This window comes from Ovis canadensis, chromosome Y, assembly GCF_042477335.2.
Source record: "Ovis canadensis isolate MfBH-ARS-UI-01 breed Bighorn chromosome Y, ARS-UI_OviCan_v2, whole genome shotgun sequence".
In the NCBI taxonomy this organism is placed as follows: domain Eukaryota; kingdom Metazoa; phylum Chordata; class Mammalia; order Artiodactyla; family Bovidae; genus Ovis; species Ovis canadensis.
The window spans coordinates 840,001-861,409 of record NC_091271.1 but is presented as its reverse complement, the minus strand read 5'-3'; the positions used below and the strand labels follow the sequence as shown (position 1 = coordinate 861,409).

Sequence of the window (21,409 nt, the reverse complement as noted above, 5' to 3'; positions counted from 1 at the left end):
GGTGGGCCTGCCCTAATCAGGTGTTGGCATCCAAACCATTTAAAACGGCGGAAACACAGCCTGGTTGCCTCTGAGGAAGCCAATTGCCTGGTGGGAAAAAAGAAGCCGTTTGGCAGGAATTGGCATGTGGCTTCTGAGTGGTGAAGGTATGGATGCTGTCAGTCTAATGAAATGAGAAGAGTATTCTAGGTGGGCCTGACCTTGGAAGAAAAGCTATGACAAACCTACACAGCATATTAAAAAGCAAAGACATCACTTTACCGACAAAGGTCTGTATTCAAAGCTATAGTCACGTATGGATGTGAGAGTTGAACCATAAAGAAGGTTGAGCACTGAAGAATTGATGCTTTCAAACTATCTTGAGAGTCCCTTGGACAGCAAGGAGATCAAACCAATCCATCTTAAAGGAAATCAACCCTGAATATTCATTGGGAGGAATGAAGCTGAAGCTCCAATACTCTGGACACCTGATGTGAAGAGCCAAATCATTGGAAAAGACCCTGATGCTGGGAAAGATTGGAAGAGAATGGGGCAACAGAGGATGCGATGGTTGGATGGCATCACCGACTCCATGGACATGAGTTTGAGCAGGCTTCAGGAGATGGTGAAGGGCAGGGAAGCCCGGCGTGCTGCAGTTCACGGGGTCGCAGAGAGTTGGGCATGATTTGGCAACCGAACAACAACCGACCACAGTAAAGCGTGCCTCTCTACCCCATGCAGACAATGAGGTATGTTCTGTGCTTAAATGTTATCGCTCTGTTCGTTTCCGAGGGCTGCTGTGAACTGTGACCCCAAAAAGAACAGAAATGTATACCCTCACTGTTCTGGAGACCAGAAAGTCTGAAACCAGCCAAGGCGTGGGTGCATTTCGGTTCCTTCCGAGTGCTCCCAGGAAGGATCTGCTCCGGGTCTGTCGGCAGGCTTTTTGTGGTTTGCTGACAGTCTGCAGTGTCCCTTTGAAACGGAGCAACAACCTATGGTCCTTGTCTCCCACGCCCTCCGCCTGCCTTCTGTCTGTAGAAAAATAAAATAAGCTTTAGCTGAAGCAGAAGTTTAATCAGAGAAGTAAGAACATGGCAGAACCACACAAAATCAGTCAAGCGAGACTAAATTATGACAGTTGACTCATTAAGCACAGTCAAGTACCTTCAGTTCCTCCCGAAGGGCTGTAGTGAAGTCAGAAAAGGCAACCCACTGCAGTATTCTGGCCTGGAAAAATCCCACGGACAGAGGAGCCTGGTGCGCTACGGTCCATGGGGGTCGCAAAGAGTCGGACACGATTTAACAACGGAGCACGCATTCAAGAGCTATAGAGGTTCTGAGCCACCTCCTGTGAGCTGTCTTGTAGATACTGACACCGCCTACCAGGGGGAGAAGTTAACAACGTCATGGCCAGGCTGTAGGCATGACATAGGCTGTCCCAGATCTGAGAACTGGCCTCAAGGAATGGGAACAAACTGACCTTGCAACTGAAGATTGATTGTACCTAAAACAACCAAGATGGTGCTGGTCAGACCACTGGTGACCGACCTGAGGATGACTGTCAGAGCTGACTGTGCTCTTTCCACGTGTAGCCCCCCTCCGACGTCCGTCTACCTAGGTATCCATCTGTTCATCGATCCATCCATCTACCCATCTGTCCAAACATCCGGGGACTCATCCACCCACTCATCCAGCAGTCCATCCATCCATCCATCCATCCATCATCCATCCATCCATACATCATCCATCCATCTATTCATCCATCCATTTACCCATCCATCATCCATCATGCATCCATCTATCCATCCATCCATCCATCTATCCATCTCACCATCCATCATCCATCCATCCATAAATATATATTCCATTATCTATTCATCCATCCACCCATCTGTCCATCTCTCCACCCATCCATCTCACCATCCATCATCCATCCATCCATGCATACATCATCCACTCCCCCATCCATCCATCCATCCACCCATCTATCCATTTTTCCACCCATCCATCTGTCCACCCAATCACTCACTCATGCATCCAGCTGTCCACTGGTCTGACTATCCATCCATCCACCTGCGCATCTGCGTCCACTCATCTGTCCATGCCTCCATCCATCTGGGCGTCCGTATGTGCACCACGCACCCACCTCTCCATCTGCCCATTGGGCCACGCCTCTGTCCATCCACCTTACAGATCCATGCCTCTCAAGACTTGTTGTTTCACTCGCTAAGTCACGTCCAACTCTTTGTGACCTCTTGGACAGTAGCTCCCCCACCCAGGCTCCTCTGTCCGTGGGATTCTCCAGACGAGAGTACTGGGGCGGGTTGCCATGCCCTCCCCCAGGGGATCTTCCCGACCCAGGGATCAAACCCGGGTCTCCTGCATGGCAGGTGGACTCTTTACCACTGACGGAAGGTCGCTCAGCCATGTCCGACTCTTTGCGACCCCATGGACTGTAGCCTACCATGCTCCTCTGCCCATGGGATTTTCCAGGCAATAGTACTGGAGTGGGTTGCCATTTCCTTCTCCAGGGGACCTTCCCCAGCCAGGGATTGAACCCACATCTCCTGCATTGCAGGTGAACTCTACAGAGTCACCAGGAAATCTCGAGACTTTAGTCAGAACCACTCCTTTCCACCAGGTGGCGCATGCACCTCCTTAAGGAACTGGAGGGAGCTCCCTTAGATATCCTTTGGTCTGGTTTTGAAGCCAACGTTAATTATCCGTCCTTAGCAAAGGCATCAGCCTGGTCATTCCCCATGAACGTTACCCAGTTCATGGAACCCGTCCGTCCTCTGCACCTCAGTCTCTTGTTAGATCTTTATTTAGTCCAGAACTTTTAATGCAATTTCCCGTGCCCTTTGCTGTTCAGTTGAAAGTTGTGTCCAGCTCTCTGCAACCCCATGGACTACAGCCCGCCAGGCCTCCCTGTCCTTTACTGTCTGACAGAGTTTGCTGAAACTCATGTCCATTGAGCCGGTGATGCCATCCAACCATCTCATCCTCTGTCGTCCCCTTCTTCCCCTGCCTTCAATCTTTCCCAGCATCAGGGTCTTTTCCAATGAGTTAGCTCTTTGCATCAGGTGGCCAAAGGATTGGAGTTTCAGCTTCAGCATCAGTCCTTCCCATGAATATTCAGGACTGATTTCCTTTAGGATAGACTGGTTTGATCTCCCCGCTTTTGTAGGGACTCTGAAGAGTCTTCTCCAGCACCACAGTTCGAAAGCATCAATTCTTCAGCGCTCAGCCTCCTTTGTGGTCCAGCTCTCACATCCATTCGTGGCCACTCCGCAGCATAATAAAAAGTCGCCCTGTGAATGGAAGACAGAGCAGAGAATCCAGTCTCTGCTCTGCTGGAGTTGGGTGCGCAAGTTCGTCTGATTCTCCAAAGGAGGTTGGACAAATTCTATTACATACCGCTTTCAACGTGCCCACATTGTCTTTGCGTCTGCAATCTCGATGTTGGTAATTCGTCCTATGGAATGATTTTCCCGCAGATACACAAGAGCATATGTGTAAGTTGTATTCCGTACGTTTGTGTGGCCGCTCCGCAAGGTGGCGCTAGGGGTAAAGAATGCGCGTACCCATGTAGGAGATCCCCGGGTTCAATCCCCGGGTCGGGAAGATCCCCTGGAGGAGGGCGTGGCAACCCACTCCAGTGTTCTGGCCTGGAGAATCCCATGCACAGAGGAGCCTGGCAGGCTGCAGTCCATGGGGTCGCAAAGAGACGGACGTGACCGCGTGACCGGGCTTGCACGCACACACACAGTCCCTGTGGGTGTAAAAGGCGTGTGCGCAGTGAAGGCGTCTGTCTGCAGGCGACCGGAAATTGGAGACAGCCCTCAGGCACACACAGGATGCCGAGTAAGCTCTTGCAGTAACGGCTACGCTGAGTCAGGCTCGGGTGTGCTCACCCACCCACGCGCTCGCGGGAAGACCTTACACTGCAGACCTGTGACGCCTCCCACTGGTGTCGTGCCTCGGCGTTCCCACGTGGCTCCACACCAGGATCGGCAGCGTGGGGCGGGGGCGGGGGCGGCTGCCGTGTCGAAGGTGCCGAGCGGAGGATGAGGATGGGATGAAGGCCTCGCAGCTCGATCAGGGGTGTCCGGTTGGATTGCACCTGAGGTCCCACGCTCTGGCTACCAGCTGAGGGCAGTGACATGAGCTGAGGGGGAAACCCACAGGGGAAGGGACACGCTGGAGTAGGAAGGAGGCAAGAGAGTCCAGTCGGGTTGAGTTAGTTCGGAGACACCAGCAGCCTTAAAGGAGCTGTCCCGTAAGGTAAGGAGTCCAGGGTGAGTCTACAGCAGAAAAAGGTCATGATATAGGAGGAGCTTGCCCAGGACAGGAGCAAAACTGGGCACAATCCATTAGTCCACACGTCTGTCCCTCAATTCATCCATCCGTCCATCCATCCACCCACCAGTCCATTTATCCGTCTATCCACCAACTCAGTTATCCATCCATCCACCGGTTCAGTTATTCATCATCCATCCATCCATCCATCCACCAATTCACTTATCCATCATCCACCCATCCACCCCTCCCTCCATCCATCCACTAACTCAGTTATCCATCCATCCATCCATCCACCAATTCAATTATCCATCTATCCACTACTTCAACTATCCATCCACCCCTCCATCCATCCATCCACCTACTAGTTCATTTATCTACCCATCTATCCACCAACTCACTTATCCATCCATCCACCAATTCAGTTATCCATCATCCACCCATTCACCCATCCATCCATCCATCTATCCATCCACCAATTCACTTATCCATCATCCACCCATCCACCCCTCCATCCATCCATCCAGCAACTTAGTTATCCATCCACTAACTTAGTTATCCATCCATCCACCCACCAATTCAATTATCATCCAGCCAGCCATCCACCCATCTACCCATCCATCCATCCATCTACCAATTCAATTATCCATCATCCACCCTTCCACCCATCCATCCCTCCATCCACTAACTCAGTTATCCATCCAGCCAGCCACCAATTCGATTATCCATCATCCATCCATCCATTCCCCCATCCATCCACCCACCAGTTCATTTATCCACCCATCTATTCACCAACTCAGTTATCCATCCATCCACCAATTCACTTATCCTTCATCCACCCATCCACCCCTCCCTCCATCCATCCACTAACTTAGTTATCCATCCATCCACCCACTAACTTAGTTACCCATCCATCCATCCACCAATTCAATTATCCATCATCCACCCTTCCACCCACCCATCCATCCATTCATTCACCAATTCGATTATCCATCATCCATCCATCCATCTACCAATCCATCCACCCACCAGTTCATTTATCCATCCATCTACCCACCAACTCAGTTATCCATCCATCCACCCATCTCTCCACTAGTTCAATTATCCATCTACCCATCCATCCACTCATCATCTATCCACCAATTCAATTATCTATCCAACCATCCATCCATCCACCAATTCAATTATCCATCCACCAGTTCAATTATCCATCCATCCATTCATGCCAGCATCAATGCGTCACAATATGCATGGAGTATTGTTCACCAGGGAAGCTCCCCTGAAGCTCAGCATCCAATATTTATCAGTACTCAAACACATAGTAGCCACATGTCTGTTCTGAAGTCTCCAGCCCCTCCCAGAAGTTCAGGAAACTAATATGTGCAGTCTCTGTCTTCCCCTGGAGTTTGGATCTTACATGGTGTGTCCCAAAGTCTCTATCATAAACTGTATCATTAAAGGGTCCAGTTACTTAAGCCCCCAAATAAACAAAGGCATGGCTCTGAGAAGGAAACTCCAGGGGCCTGGAGGCAAAGGCAGACCTGTCTTCCGTGTTGTCCAGTCACTCAAACTCATGTCCATCGAGTCGGTGATGCCATCCAACCATCTCATTTTCTGTCACCCCCTTCTCTTCCTGCCCTCAATCTTTCCCAGCATCAGGGTCTTTTCCGTTGAGTCAGCTCTCCACATCAGGTGGCCAAAGGATTGGAGCTTTGGATGTGTCTTTGAGTCAGGTCAAGTCTTGACTGCATACACGCCAGGGGCTTCCCTGGTAGCTCAACGATAGAGAATCCACCTGCCAATGCAAGACACACAGGGTTCGATCCCTGGGTGGGGAAGATCCCCTGGAGACAGGAATGGCAACGCACTCCTGTATTCTTGCCTGGAGAATCCCACGGACAGAGGAGCCTGGCGGGCTCCCATCCACAGGGTCGCCGAGATTGGGACACGACCGAGCCGCTGAACAACAACAGCATCTTCACTTCACACGAGCAAAGCACAGCAGAGCTACGGTTTACAGCAGGGCTTTGAAGGAAGATGACAAAGGCTGATAGCCTGCGGAGGTGAAGGCGGAGTACCCGTAGGAGAACAGGATGAGAGCTTCAAAGGCGGGAGGGACCACAGGGCTGGTTGAAGGAAGCTGAGATGAACCTGGCCTCCTGGTGCAGACAGGGTTCCTCTGCACGGAGCCCAGGGGGCAGTAGCCCAAGGTCCTTATGAGGACTTTCCCTGGGGGCGAGGAGCTCAGAGCCCTCTGGTGGAGTTCCCCCGGAGAACAATATCCTGGCTGATCAACACGAAGCCAAACCGTACCCCGGCCGGCAGCTTCCAGGTGGAGGCTGTGGTTAGAGCTCGCTGTGATAAGTTCACGTTCATCTCACACTTCCCTTCGCCTACGTGGCCCATCATGAGATTGTAGACAGACACACAAGGTGCTTCCTGGAGCAGGAGGTCGCTTCAGCAAGGGCCCTCCCCGCTCCAGGCATGCAAAGCTGAGCTGTATTTTCAGGGTGGTTGTTCCCACTTTGCACACATGAGTCATGTCCTCAGGCTTTGCAGTCTTCTCCATCATTTCTCAAAAGCGTTCCTCACAGCTCCACAGTCTTTCTCCCCCAGATCTACACAGGGAGCACCAGAATCACCATGTTTTCCGTATCTATCTATTTGTATTGAAGTGTTGTTTTCAGTTCAGTTCAGTCGCTCAGTCGTGTCCGACTCTTTGCGACCCCATGGACTGCAGCATGCCAGGCCTCCCTGTCCATCACCAACTCCTAGAGCTTACTCAAACTCATGTCCATCGAGTCAGTGATGCCATCCAGCCATCTCATCCTCTGTCGTCCCCTTCTCCTCCCGCCCTCCATCTTTCCCAGCATCAGGGTCTTTTCCAAAGAGTCAGTTCTTCCCATCAGGTGGCGAAAGTATGGGAGCTTCAACGCCAGCATCAGTCCTTCCAATGAATCGTCAAGACTGATTTCCTTTCGTATAGACTGATTGGATCTCCTTGCAGTCCAAGGGACTGTCAAGCCTTCTCCAACACCACAGTTCAAAATTATCAGTTCTTCAGGGCTCAGCTTTCTTTATAGTCCAGCTCTCACATCCATACACGACCACTGGATCCACCATAGCTTTGACGAGATGGACCTTTGTTGGCCAAGTAATGTCTCTGCTTTTTAACATGCTGTCGAAGTTGGTCATAACTTTTCTTCCAAGGAGCTAGTGTCTGTTAATTTCATGGGTGCAATCACCATCTGCAGTGATTTTGGAGTCCAAGAAAAAGTCTCTCACTGTTTCCATTGTTTCCCCTTCTATTTCCCATGAAGTGATGGGACTGGATGTCATGATCTTCATTTTTTTAATGTTGAGTTTCAAGCCAGCTTTTTCGCTCTCCTCTTTCACTTTCATCAAGAGGCTTTTTAGCTCCTCTTCACTTTCTGTCATAAGGGTGGAGTCATCTGCACATGTGAGGTGATTGATATTTCTCCCGGCAATCTTGATTCCAGCTTGTGCTTCCTCCAGCCCAGCGTTTCTCATGATGTACTCTGCATATAAGTTAAATAAGCAGGGTGACAATATACAGCCTTGCCGTACTCCTTTCCCTATTTGGAACCAGTCTGTTGTTCCATGTCCAGTTCTAACTGTTGCTTCCTGACCTGCATACGGATTTCTCAGGAGGCAGGTCAGGTGGTCTGGTATTCCCAGCTCTTCAAGAATTTGATTTACAATATTGTTAATTCCTGTTGTGTAGCAAAGCGATTTGGCTATATGTATATGTGCATTCTTTTCTTAATATTCTTTTCCATTATGGTTTATCAAACAGGAAAAGGAGTATGTCAAGACTGTATATTGTCACCCTGCTTATTTAACTTCTATGCAGAGTACATTATGAGAAACGCTGGGCTGGAAGAAGCACAAGCTGGAATCAAGATTGCCGGGAGAGATATCAATCACCTCCGATATGCAGATGACACCACCCTTATGGCAGAAAGTGAAGAGGAACTAAAAAGCCTCTTGATGAAAGTGAAAGTGGAGAGTGAAAAAGTTGGCTTAAAGCTCAACATTCAGAAAATGAAGATCATGGCATCTGGTCCCATCACTTCATGGGAAATAGATGGGGAAACAGTGGAGACACTGTGAGACTTTATTTTGGGGGCTCCAAAATCACTGCAGATGGTGACTGCAGCCATGAAATTAAAACACGCTTACTCCTTGGAAGAAAAGTTATGATCAACCTAGATAGCATATTCAAAAGCAGACATTACTTTGCCAAAAAAGTTCCATCTAGTCAAGGCTATGGTTTTTCCAGTGGTCATGTATGGATGCGAGAGTTGGACTGTGAAGAAAGCTGAGCGCCAAAGAATTGATGCTTTTAAACTGTGGTGTTAGAGAAGACTCTTGAGAGTCCCTTGGACTGCAAGGAGATCCAACCAGTCCATCCTAAAGATCAGCCCTGGGATTTCTTTGGAGGGAACGATGCTGAAGCTGAAACTCCAGTACTCTGGCCACCTCATGCGAAGAGCTGACTCACTGGAAAAGACTCTGATGCTGGGAGGGATTGGGGGCAGGAGGAGAAGGGGACGACCAAGGATGAGATGGCTGGATGGCATCACAGACTCGATGGACGTGAGTCTGAGTGAACTCCGGGAGATGGTGATGGACAGGGAGGCCTGGCGTGCTGCGATTCATGGGGTCGCAGAGAGTCGGACACGACTGAGCGACTGCACTGAACTGAACTTATCATAAGATCCTTTTTAATTGGAGGAGAATCACTTTATGGTGTTGCGTTAGTTTCTGCTGAACAAGAGGTGAATCGCCTAATCTTATGCACGTATCTCCTCTCTCTTGAGCCTCCCCCACCCACCCCTCTGGTCATCAAGAGCACCGAGCTAAGCTCCCGGAGCTATAGAGCAGCTTCTCACCAAATGTCTGGTTTCACACACAGTCATGTATATGTTTCAGGTCTTCTCTGGTGGCTCAGCGGGTAAAGGACCCGCCTGCCCACGCAGGAGACGTAAGAGACGCCGATTGGATCCCTGGGCGGGGAAAATCCCCTGGAGCAGGGCGTGGCCACACACTGCAGTGTTCTTGTGGGGAATCCCCTTTCATACAGGAGCCTGGCGGGGCTCCACAGGGCCGCGAAGCGTTGGACACGACTCAGCACACACACACATGCGTATGTATCAATGCCACTCTCTCCGTTTTTCCTGTCTTCTCCACCCGCTGTGTCCACAAGGACTTCACCAAGGTCTGGAAGCTCAGTCGTGTCCGACTCTTTTTCTTGCCTTGAGAAAATCCCCACGAGGAAGTCTTTCTATTTAATAAAGGACACCAGCCCGAGCTCTCCCTTTCTCCTTCCTGAAAGGAAAGCTGAGATATGTATGGCTCCCTTGGAGACTTTCTGACCCCGTCCCTTTCTCTCCCGCCGATGGTACAACACGTGCATCATCTCTGATTTTGGGATTTGCGGACACAGACCCTTGAGGGCTGGTGCGAGGCAGCCAGAAGTTGCCCCAAGTCCCTGGAAATTGTCCAGGGGCTGATTGGACAAGGAGGGGTGATCCGTGTCCAGCCCTTGTTGATGGTGAGCATGCAAGAATCAAAAAGGTTCCGTGAGAAAGGACCCAGGGTACCACTCTGGGTTGTTTAAGCTTGCTAAGCAACTGGAGATCGGGGAGGACATTTCACTGACAACACAGCCTGTGCTACAGATTCTGGGAATTCATCAGATGCTGATGTGTGAGCGGTGTTATAGATGTGGTCTGAAAGATGCAGGGGGTTTGGCTTACTTCCTTTGTGAGAGGTAGACAGTGACAGGTGAAGCTCAGACAGAGGCTTTGGAACAGGAGAGAAGATACAAATCCAAGAAATGATGTCTTCGGGTCTCTCACCTGAGTCCATGCATATGGCATGCATGCTGTTGCATCCGACTCTTGCGACCCCATGGACTGTAGCCCACCAGGCTCCTCTGCCCATGGGATTCTCCAGGCAAGAATACCGGAGTGGGTTGCCATTTCCTCCTGCAGGGGATCTTCCTGGCCCAGGGATAGAACCTGCGTCTCTCTGTCTCCTGCGTTGGCAGGTGGGTTCCTTACCACAGCCCCACCCGGGAAGCTCCGTGCAGGAGTCTGAGCTCATTGAAGTCATTTGTTTGGTGTGCACCCCAGTTATCTGGGGCCAATATCCTGTTTTTCCCCCAAGTCCTCTCAGGGTGCTCTGTTGGGAGAGGCTATGGGGGCTGAGGACTGGGTCGGGGCAGGGGGTGGTGTGCATTCCGTCCGTTTCAGTCCTGAGGTCCCTGAGGCCTCACGGTCAGGTGACATTGCTGGCTGAATGGCCGCAGTAGTGTTTGTTCTGTGATGCGGAACTCAGTGGTTTTCATTCACGGTTGCAAGGACTGAGAATCCCAGTGACCAGCGAAATGCACTAGGGTCTGAGAAGTCACAGCACTGGCCGCCTTTGTGCTCTTTATCCGTTCATGCACGCACCCATCCATCCACTCATCCATCCATCCACCTACCCATCCATCCATCATCCATCCATCCACTCACCCATCCATCCATCCACCCATCCATCCATTCATCCACCCACTATCTACCCACCCATAAACCTTCTATCCGCCATCCAGCCATCCACCCAGCCACTCATCCAGCCAGCCAGCCAGCCATCATCCACTCATCCATCCATCCCTCTGTTCACCCACACATCCATCCATCCATCAATCCCCACCCACCCATCCATCCATTCACCCATCCATCCATCATCTATCCATCCACTCATCCAGCCAGCCACCAACCCCCCACCCACTCAGCCACCCACTCATCCATCCATCCATCAACCTACCCATCCAACCATCTACCCACTCATCTATCCATCCACCCATCCATTCACTCACCCATCCATCCATCATCCATCCACCCACCACTCATCATTCATCCATCCACCCACTCATCCATCCACCCATCCATCAATCCCCCCACCCATCCATCCATCCATTCACCCACCATCCATCATCCATCCACCATCAACCTACCCACCCATCCATCCACTCACCCATCCATGCACACACTCATCCATCCATCCACCCATCCATCCATCAACCTACCCAGCCACCCATCCATCCATCCATCCACCCACTCATCTATCTATCCATCCATCTATCCACCCACCCATTCATCCATCCACTCACCCACTCATCCATCCACCCACACACTCATTTATCCACTCATCCATCCATTCACCCATCCATCCATCCATCCACCATTCACCCATCCATCCATCCACTCATCCATCCATCCATCTACCCATCTATCCATCAACCTACCCAGCCACCCATCCATCCACTCACCCATCCATCCACCATCCACCCATCCATCCACCCACCCACCCATCCGTCCATCCATCCATCCATCAACCCCCTCACCCACTCATCCATCCATTCACCCATCCATCCATCATCCATCCATCTACTCATCCACCCTTCCATCAACCTACACACCCACCCATCCATCCACTCACCTATCCATCCACCCATCCATCCACTTATCCGTCCATCCATTAACCTACCCACCCAAGCATCCATTCACCCATCCAACACACTCATCCATCCATCCACCCATCCATCTATCCACCTATCCATCCATCCACCCATCCATCTATCCACCTATCCATCCATCCACCCATCCATCTGGTCACCCATCTATCCGTCATCCATCCACTCACCTACCCATGAACCATCCATCCATCCATCCATCCACCCACTCATCTATTTATCCATCAATCCATCTACCCCCCCATCCATCCACCCACCCATCCATCCATCCACCTTCCTGCCTCTCTACTCTCCCAAACCCTTCTCCAACTCTCCTTCTCCGCACACCTCATCCTCAGTTGAGAGAACTGCCACTTTGCACAAAATTGTCTTGATCAAGGGCCCACCAGTCTCTCTGCTTCATGTTTCATGAACTTCGCCTCGTGCGTCCCATCCTTGTTTAAAACGATACCGCTTGGTTCCTTGTGCATTTCTGCAACAAGTTTCACTCTTCTCAAAGATCGCATGCCAGGAGCCTCGCTCTGCTGATCAGTGAATTTGAGGCTGCTAGTTTTACGGATTCCGCAAGGACGTACGATCAGCAAACCCAGGGAAACCCCCGCCAGTTATTGCTGGCATCTCCCTCTCCCCGAGACAGTACCTAGCTTTGCAGCCCATCTCAGTCACCCAGCCTGGCTCACAGGTAAACTTGCTGCTTCCTACAGCGAGGGGCTGGGTGGGGCCGGCTCTTCACTTCCTGCCTTCTCTCGGTTCCATTTTTCACCTCTTTGCTCACCAAGCATCTTGCAGCTGCTGTGACAATGGCTGACATGCAGAATTGCAGGGATATTTAGGGGCTGGATAGGGCTTCCCTGGTGGCTCAGATGTTAAAGAGTCTACTCACAATGCAGGGTTTGAGCCCTGGGTCAGGAAGTTCCCCTGGAGGAGGAAATGGCAACCCACTCCAGTATCCTTGCCTGCAGAATCCCGTGGACAGCGGAGCTTGGCGGGCTACCGTCCTTGGGGTCGCAAAGAGTCAAACACGACTGAGAGACTCACACTTTCACTTTTCCCTTTAGAGCTGGAAGAAGTGTTTACTGTGCCATGGGGCCCTTCTCCCTCTGTGCAGAGGGTTTCAGCACCCACTGTGGCCAGAACCCTGACGTCCGGGTCTTTCCATGAATGAACCAGGCCCCTAGCGTTCACTTTGCGTCTCCGCAGCCAGGCAAACAAGCTTTACGGTTCCTTGTGTCGCATGTGGAAAGCAGGTAGGGGAAGATTAGCTTGCAACAGTGGTACCTGCTGGGATGTGTTGCTTGGAAAAGGCCCCTGTGACTCTTAACGTTGAAACTGTTTCTTGGACTCGCTCTCTGTTGCGTCTGTTATCATAATCGCACACAATGGCCCACCTCAGAGAACCCTGCCCCTCTGCCTGGCTGATCAAGCACTTTGTTCAGAACCCCGTCCACCTGTGGATGCCACGAGGGAAGAAATGAACACATCCCCTGCCTGAGGCGCGCCGTCCCAGGAGACGGTGGCCAGACAGATGTCCCTCCTACTTCGTCTCCTCGCCTCCCCACCCCTCCAGTCTCGGTTCTGAGCTGTCCAAAGCCAGGAAATCTTGACAAGAAGGAAGAGGGGATGGGGTCCCTCACTCTGAGCTGTTCTGTCTTCGCCTTGATGAGAGAGGGGGGCCAAGACCTGCCCCAGAGGAAAACCCCGAAACCACACAGAGGTGGGTGTCGTCTGCGGGTGGCCTCACAACCCCCAGGTTGTCTCAGAATTAACCCACTCCCCACCGCAAAGCAAGCCACGCTCGCGGGGAGAGTCTGGGGGTAGCCTTAGGGCTCCCTTCTCTCTGCGGCTGAGCCCCGGGGCCTGAAGACTTATGCCAACCTTGTGACTGAAGTGGAAACACTCTCTGCAGAGGTTAATTCATGCAATAATCCAGGTGAGGTTCCTCCTGGAGAACAATGGCCCTAAACCCAAGGACAGGGTCCTTGTAAGACAGCGAAGAGGAGAGACACGGCTCAGAGAAGAAGCCACTAGGAGACACAGGCAGAGACGGGAGGGAGGCGGCCACCAGCCCAGGGATGGACGCCTGGAGCCCCCAGAAGCTGGAAGAGGCGGGAAGGTGCCTCCCCTGGAGCCTCTGGATGGAGCTTAGCCCTGGGACCCCTTGGCCTCGGACGTGTGGTTCCCAGGACTCGGGGATAATAGATTCCAATTATTTTAATATGTCCAGCTTATGTCATTTGTACCAGCTGGTTGGGCTTCCCAGGTGGCGCTAGTGGTAAAGAACCTGCCTGGCAATGCAGGAGAGAAAAGAGATGTGGGTTTGATCCCTGGGTCTGGAAGATTCCCTGGAGAAGGGCATGGCAACCCACTCCAGTGTTCCTGCCTGGAGAATCCCATGGACAGAGGGCTGCAGTCCATGGGGTCGCGAAGAGTCAGACACGACTGAAGTGACTTAGCACAGACACACACCCTCAGCGACCCCCACAGCGGTATTATTTAAGACATGCAAGATTTCGAGTCTTTGGGGGGTGCAGAGAAATCGGGGTTCTGGAGACCCTGGGCCAGGAGACCCAGAGGGCAGAGACAGAGCTGGCAGGGGAGGGTTTGTTCTTGGGGGGCTGTGTCCTTGGCCAGGAGCCTGCACACCTCCATACGGTCCAGCCTTGTTGAGGTGGGTCCTCGAGCATCTCAAGGAGCCCAGGACTTGCTTTCAGTTACAGGATCAGCGCTGCCATGAGACAAACCGTCGTGAGGAACTCACGCCCGAGGGGCTTTAGAATCTGAAACGGGTGAGTCAAGTGCGAGCTACGGATTCTGCATCCTCCGTCAGTTTGGCCTTTTGTTTTCGCTTGCGGACAGCCATCTCCAGGGTCTCGTCGGTTTTGTGTGCAGCCAGCCGCGTTCTGCTTGCCAGGACCATCCAGGCCACCCAGGGACCCTGTTTCCTCGTCAGATATCCCATCTACTCCCTGGGCTGTGGGCTCTTGTTGGTGAGCCAGAAGGGACCCAGCAGGGGACTCGAAAGCCCTGGGGCAGTTGACGCTCTCAAGGACAGAGTCTGTCTGATTCTTGCTTTTTTTTTTTTTTTTTTAATTTCGGTGAAATCCACATAGCATTCAATGAATCATTTCAAAATCCGCAGTGTTGTGCATTTTTTGACTTTATCGAGGTTTGGAACATCTCCATCCCCCCACAAAGACACACCACCCCAATAAGCCATCCCCCTTCCCCCAGCCCCTGGCACCACAAAGCCACTTCCTCCGTCTGTACATCTGCCTGTTCTGGACGTTTCCTACAGATGGACTCACACACTGTGCGTCCTTCTGTGTCTGATTGTCTCACTGAGCAGCGTGTCTTCAGGGTCCATCCACGTTGCACCCTGTGTCAGAGCCTCACTCCTTTTCATGGCTGCGTAATATTCCACTGTGTGGATGGACCCATGCCATTTATCCATCATCCATCCGTCCATCTATCCTTTAATTCACCTACTTATCCATCCACCCACATAACCATCCATCCATCCATCCGTCCACCCACATAACCATCCATCCATCCATCCGTCCACCCACCCACCTGCCCATCATCCATCCACCCACCCACCCACCCATCCATCATTCATCCATCCTCCATCCATCCATCCACCCATCATCCACTTACCAATCATCCATCCATCCATCCTCCATCCATCCATCCATCCACCCATCTACCCATCCATCCACTCATCCATCCATCATCCATCCTTCATCCACCCATCCATCCTTCCATCCAACCATCCATCATCCACCAATCCACCCACCCATCATCTGCTTATCAACCACCCCTCCGTGCATGGACACGGGTTGTTTCCAGCTTTGGGCTGTTGTAACTCATGCCAGTTGAACAACGCAGACTCATCTCCTCCTGGGTCCCACTTAGTGGGACCAAGAGCCCTTTCTGATCCCCTTGATTCTGTTAGCACTCATACAAGGAGACCTCACAGCCTGGCCTCGTGCCAGGGCTATGGGGAACTGAAACCTTCCCCGTGGGCCTCCTGTACCCATGACCTTGTTTTTCGTCTTGAGGTTTTGTCAGTGCCAGCCTCTCAAGAGAAACCACCAGACCTGATGGAGAGCGCTGATGGGTGAGCTGAAGGGCGTGTCCCTTCCTCTTCTTGTGTGTTCACCTGATTCTCCGTACCAAGTGGTCCACCCAGGGCTGCACAGAAGCCCGGAGGCAATGGTACAGGGACCCGCCTTTCTGAGAGGCCAGTTGTGGTTCCTGCAAAACTAGGGGCTGGCTTCATCACCTCTTGTGGTCCACTTTGCTCTCAAAGGTGTGATGGAATCCAAAGTGCAGGCTCAGGACCGTGACCTGGCCCATCTATCCACTTACCCATCAACCCATCCATCCATCCGTCTAAACATCTATCTGTTCATCCATCCATCCTCTCATCAATTCATCCATCCACCCATCATCCATTCTTCATCCATCACCCATCCATCCATCATCCATCCATACATCCATCATCATCCATCCATCATCCATCCATCATCCATCATCCATCCATCCATCATCCATCCATCCATCATCCATCTTCCATCCATCATCCATCATCCATCCATCCATCATCCATCTTCCATCCATCATCCGTACATGCATGCATCCATCCAGCCGTCATCCATCCATCCATCCACCATTCATCCATCGTCCATCCATCCACCATCCATCTATCCATCATTCATGCATCCATCCATCCGCCCATGGGTCTGGTCTCCATGGGGAGGAAGAGGAAATGAGGGCAACTGGATTTCCCCTTACAGGCTCACCCCAGATGTCATCAGCATCTACCCAGGGGCGTGGCCTGACCCTGCTCAGTGGCAGATCACGCTTCTCTTACCTTCTGCTTTCACATTTGCTAGAGCCAGGACCCCTGAGAGCCAGGATGGAGAGCAGACCCCCCACCTGCTGGAAAGACACCAAGTGGACAAAGTTCACAGTTTGCATGAGAGTGGAGCTTGGTTGGCTGCCAGACTGCCATCTCGTCACCTAAAGTGCTTTTCAACAACTAAAGAATCTCATACCACATGGAGAATGGACGTGTTCCTCCCCACTGTAACTGGGCAGGTGCCTACGAGGCCTTCCCAGAACAGACCTGCCCTGCAATGTCCCCAGTCTGCTTTCTAGTTTGTAGCAAAGCTTTGCCCCCAGGCCTCCCTGAGTTCCAAAGAATACATTCAATCAGAGAACCGAGAAAACAGAGAAACAAAGAAAAGCAATCAAGCAAGACAAAATAATAATCGTCGTGCTTCCCTGGTGGTTCGGGTGGTAAAGAATCTGCCTGCAGTACAGAGGACTGAGGTTCGGTCCCTGGGTCCGGAACATCCCCTGGAGAAGGGCATGGCAACCCACTCCAGTATTCTGGCCTGGAGAATCCCGTGGACAAGGGAGCCTGGTGGGCTACAGTCCGTGGAGTCACAAAGAGTTGGATACGACTGAGATACATAGATAGAAAGAAGTTAGTTGCTCAGCCATGTCCGACTCTTTGCGACCCAGCAGAGTGTAACCCACCAGGCTCCTCTGTCCATGGGATTCTCCAGGCCAGAATACTGAAGTGGGTTGCCATGCCCTCCTCCAGGGGATCTTCCCAACAGGGATCAAACCCAGGTCTCCCACATTGCAGGTGGATTCTTTCCCGTCTGAGCACACACCAGGGGAGCACACAGAGGTGCTTATATCCTCCATACCCCATAAGTGGACGGATGACCCTGGGTTTTCCCAAACTGTGGTTCTACATTCGCTCATTCAGCACCCCTGTGACTTCCCAGAAGACGGCCGCCCTGCATCAGCACCCTCATCCCCTCTTCCGCATGACCCTGGGCCCCAGAGCCGGACTTTGGCCCTGGGAGGGTCTTTTCCCAGCAGCTGCCTCCTTCTGATCACAGCGCACCTGCTGTGAAGTCCCCTTCCTCACCTCTCCACGTGGGCCGCACCAACTGGCCCAGCTCCGTCTCTGCTCTGGAGTGCCCCATCCACCGAGGGGCCGAGGGGCCGGGGGAGTCTGAGGCCGGGGTGGGGAGGGGGGTCGGGATGAGGGTGGGCCATGAATCCAGCTAGGTCCAGCTGGAAGAGGGAACGGGCTTCCTGGGCGTTCCCGGGGGGGGGGGGGGCGGGGGGGAGGGGTGAGGGGGGGCGTGGGTCACCCGGGCGGGTCATCTTCTGGCTGCAGAACCAAAAGAGGTAGCCAGGCACTCAGGTTTCGCCTGCAAGAGGAAGTCTTTTCGCTTAGCACAGTTTTACCTTTTTTTTTTTATTTTAATAAAAATCGTCAGGCACTGCTCCGTCTGGGATTCACTGCAGCTCACTGCCGGCGGCACCCTGGGGCCGGCGACCTCCCCTCCTGGTCTGCAGGGTCTGGTGCGTGTCTGCAAGCTGCAAACCTTCTCGGAGAGGCGGCGTCTCCCCGAAGCAGTCACCTCGGGGGCCGGCACGAGCCACCACGAGGTCCCGGCCGTGGGCCGCACCCCACTCCCCGCCCCTGCACCCCGCCCCCGGGGCAGCGCGCACGCTGATAGGAGGGGCCCCGGCGGGCTTGGACGCCAGGAGACTGCAGACCGTCAGACGGTTATACAGGAAATTTCAAAAGGGTTTCCTCTGCACCGACCCTGGGTCTCCACGGAGGCCGCCTGGAGCCGGGCAGCGGGTACCTTTCGAGGCTCTGAGTCCGGCGAGGGTGTAAGCCCGCGCGCAATGTGCGCGCCCGACACGGCGGCGATGCTGGCGTCCGCGCCGCGCCCTGACACCCACCCCGGGCTCCTCCGGGGGCGGCGGGACGGTGGCTTCCTGACTCCAGGCTCGGTCTGAAGCACGGCTGCTGCGCGTTCGGATCCAGCCCCGGGCTGCGTTGGCACCGCTGACGCGCATCGGCCTTTCCAGGTGCGTCCACTTTCTGATTTTACGCGCGTTGTCTGGAACCCGGGGCGCCGCAGGGGAAGGGCCTTAGGGGATGAGAGCCTGGGAAGGAGGGCTGCGTGCGTCCTCCTCTCTCGCGGGTGGGGCGCGCGGACAAGACAGGAAAAGCTTCAGACAGACAGGGCCTTGATGCGCGCTCAGTCAGTGGTGTCCGACTCTCTGCGACCCCACGGACGGCAGCCCGCCAGGCCCCTCCTGCCCGTGGAGATTCTCCAGGCAAGAATAGGAGTGGATTGCCATGCCTGTCTCCAGGGGATCTTCCCGACCTAGAGATCGAACCCGGTCTGCGGCGGCTCGTGCGTTGCAGGCGCGACCACTTGGCGGGAGCTGCTTTGAACACAGCCTCCTGGCACAAACTTCAGGAAACCTCACCTGCGCACAGATGAGCGCCGAGGGTGGCCAGGCACGACCGGGGGACGGAGACAGGGCCGGAGGCGGGGTCGTGAGGCGGGGGGGGGGGGGCTCCTTGGTCGAGGAAGGTTCCAGCCAGTTGGGGGCCCCCGTGAGCTCTGAGATCACCTCACTGGCCCCGATTCATCCAGAAACTGCGAATCAAGACTGTAACCCACCTGGCTCCTCTGTCCGCGGAATCTCCTAGGCGGGAATACTGGAGTGGGTTGCTGTTGCCTTCTCCAGGCAAATGTTTCGCACCTGGGGATCGAACCTCGCAGGCTCGTGTCTCCTGCCTTGGCGGGCTGGTTCTTTCCTTGGAAAGCTGCATTTTATAAACCACCCCCGGTTTGGGGAGCAGTGAAGCCCCACGTGCACACTGGTCTCTGCCCTGAGAATTCCTGGCGGTGCAGACCCAGAGTCTGCGCTTAGGGTCACGCATGGCGAGGAGGAATTAACGCAGCGTAATGGTTCTGCTTCCAAACCAAGGAGGGTTTTTTTTTTTTCTTCTTTCCCTTCTTCTCTGCTCTCTGTTAGGTTGTCGTGTGTCTTCTGCGTGGGGTTCAGAAGGGGCCCCCCCACCCCGCTCCCGGGGCAGGAGCGCAGAGGAACCGGGGCCGGGCGGGGCCCGCGTGCTCCATCCGCCCCTTTAGAAGCCGCGCTGAGTGGTTGGATTGGAATGGGCACCAGGGCCGAACGTGAGCACGGACTTTCCTTTTAAAACGCCTCCAGGAGCTGCAAGAATCGCAGTTTCGCTTTCGGGGGGCGGGGGGAGCCTTGCGTTTCCATGGCCAGGCTTCACGGCTGGAGGGGCTGCACCCCCTGTATGTGGTCCCCGCATCCTGGAGACCCCTGCCCGCCTCTAGGAGGAAGAACCGGGCTGTGGCAGGAGTCTGGAGGCTGGACCCACCCTCCGGACATCAGCCTTGGTTTCTGAAACATACCCGCTCAGCCGCAGGACGCAGGGGGGCGAAGGGGGACAATACCACCCCTTAGAGATCACCTGGGACACCCTCGCAAACCTACTGAGGCCTGTGTTCTCATCTCAGGGATGAAGGCGGGAAGGCCGGGAGTCATGGGTTAGTGACGGGGATGGGTGCCCGGGGGGGGGGGTCCCCAGGGTGCCCCTCCTTGCTGGCCCAGCCTGTCTGTCCCTCCGTCCTTGGGTGTGTCCACCAGCTGGCCTCCTGCCCAAGGGCCCTGTCCTGTCTGGGAGGAGTCAGGCGTGGGCGAGACACCGGGAACCCCACACCCCTCTGGTAACTTATCCTGGTCCCTGACTATGGGAAATTGTCCAGGCCCCCATCCGCCCGCCCAGGAGACCCTCCCGAGGGCCAACACCACATCTCAGGGAGCCTTGACCCAGCACATAAGCACACACATGGGCTGCAGGGTGGCACCCCCCAGAACCCCCCCCTCCCCCCGGGGTCAGCGCCGGGAGCCCCCAGGGAGAATCTTGCAACCATGTCCACCACCCCCTCCTGGCTGGACAGATGGACACATGGATGCAGGGTCTGCCTTCTGTTAGGGAAAGCCATGCTTTCTCAGGCAACTGGTGACTGGGTTTGCTTTTGCGCCAGGCAGGGAACTCGGGGCTTTGCCGGTGGCTCCACACTAAAGGTTCCGCCTGCCATCGCAGGAGACACAGGAGACGTGGGTTTGATCCCTGGGTCTGGAAGATGAGTAGATGCCAGGCAGAGAGACAAGCATTGCAAATAAATTAGATGATTGATGGATGATGCGCACATTGACAGCTGCAAATTGGACAGACAGACAAGCAGGAGAATTGTTTGGTTGTAGACAGATAGAGAGATAATAAACGACAGAGACAGGTGTGTACATGACTGACAGAGAATAGATAATAAAGAGAAAATAGTAGATGGATCTGCCTACCAATGCATGAGACTCAGATGCGATCCCTGGGTCGGGAAGATCCCCTGGAGGCAGGAACGGCAGCCCACTCCGGTATTCTTGCCTGGAGAATTCCTAGGACAGAGCAGCCTGGGGGGTTACATACAGTCCATGGGGTCACCAAGCGTCGGACAGGATGGAAGTGACTTACCATTCATGCATGCACAGATGGGTAAACTTAGATGGCGCACACATGAAGAAAGATGTGGATCCATGATGGATGACAGGTGGGTAAATAGATGATAGTTTGGGTGCCTGATGGAGGATACATGGATGGGTAGAAGACAGAGGTACAGATGACAGGTAAGTATGGAGACAGATAGATGGAGGGATAGA

At 53.5% G+C, this 21,409-nt stretch overlaps 1 protein-coding gene and 1 long non-coding RNA gene across 2 annotated transcripts in view; one reads left to right on the top strand and one right to left on the bottom strand.

The window, feature by feature from the left end:
* Window positions 1–256: 256 nt before the first annotated feature.
* On the bottom strand, window positions 257–18,289 carry LOC138431376 (uncharacterized). Its single transcript, XR_011253641.1, has 4 exons — window positions 18,101–18,289; window positions 16,701–16,768; window positions 1,147–1,361; window positions 257–1,014 (listed from the first exon to the last, which is right to left on the bottom strand). It is a non-coding gene; the product is annotated as an uncharacterized lncRNA (long non-coding RNA).
* A 106-nt stretch (window positions 18,290–18,395) lies between these two features.
* Window positions 18,396–21,409, top strand: part of LOC138929843 (P2Y purinoceptor 8-like) — a 57,002-nt gene continuing 53,988 nt past the window's right edge. Inside the window, exon 1 of the mRNA XM_070289532.1 lies at window positions 18,396–18,736. The gene's annotated coding sequence lies outside the window, so the exon portion shown is untranslated. The remainder of the gene's footprint in view (window positions 18,737–21,409) is intronic.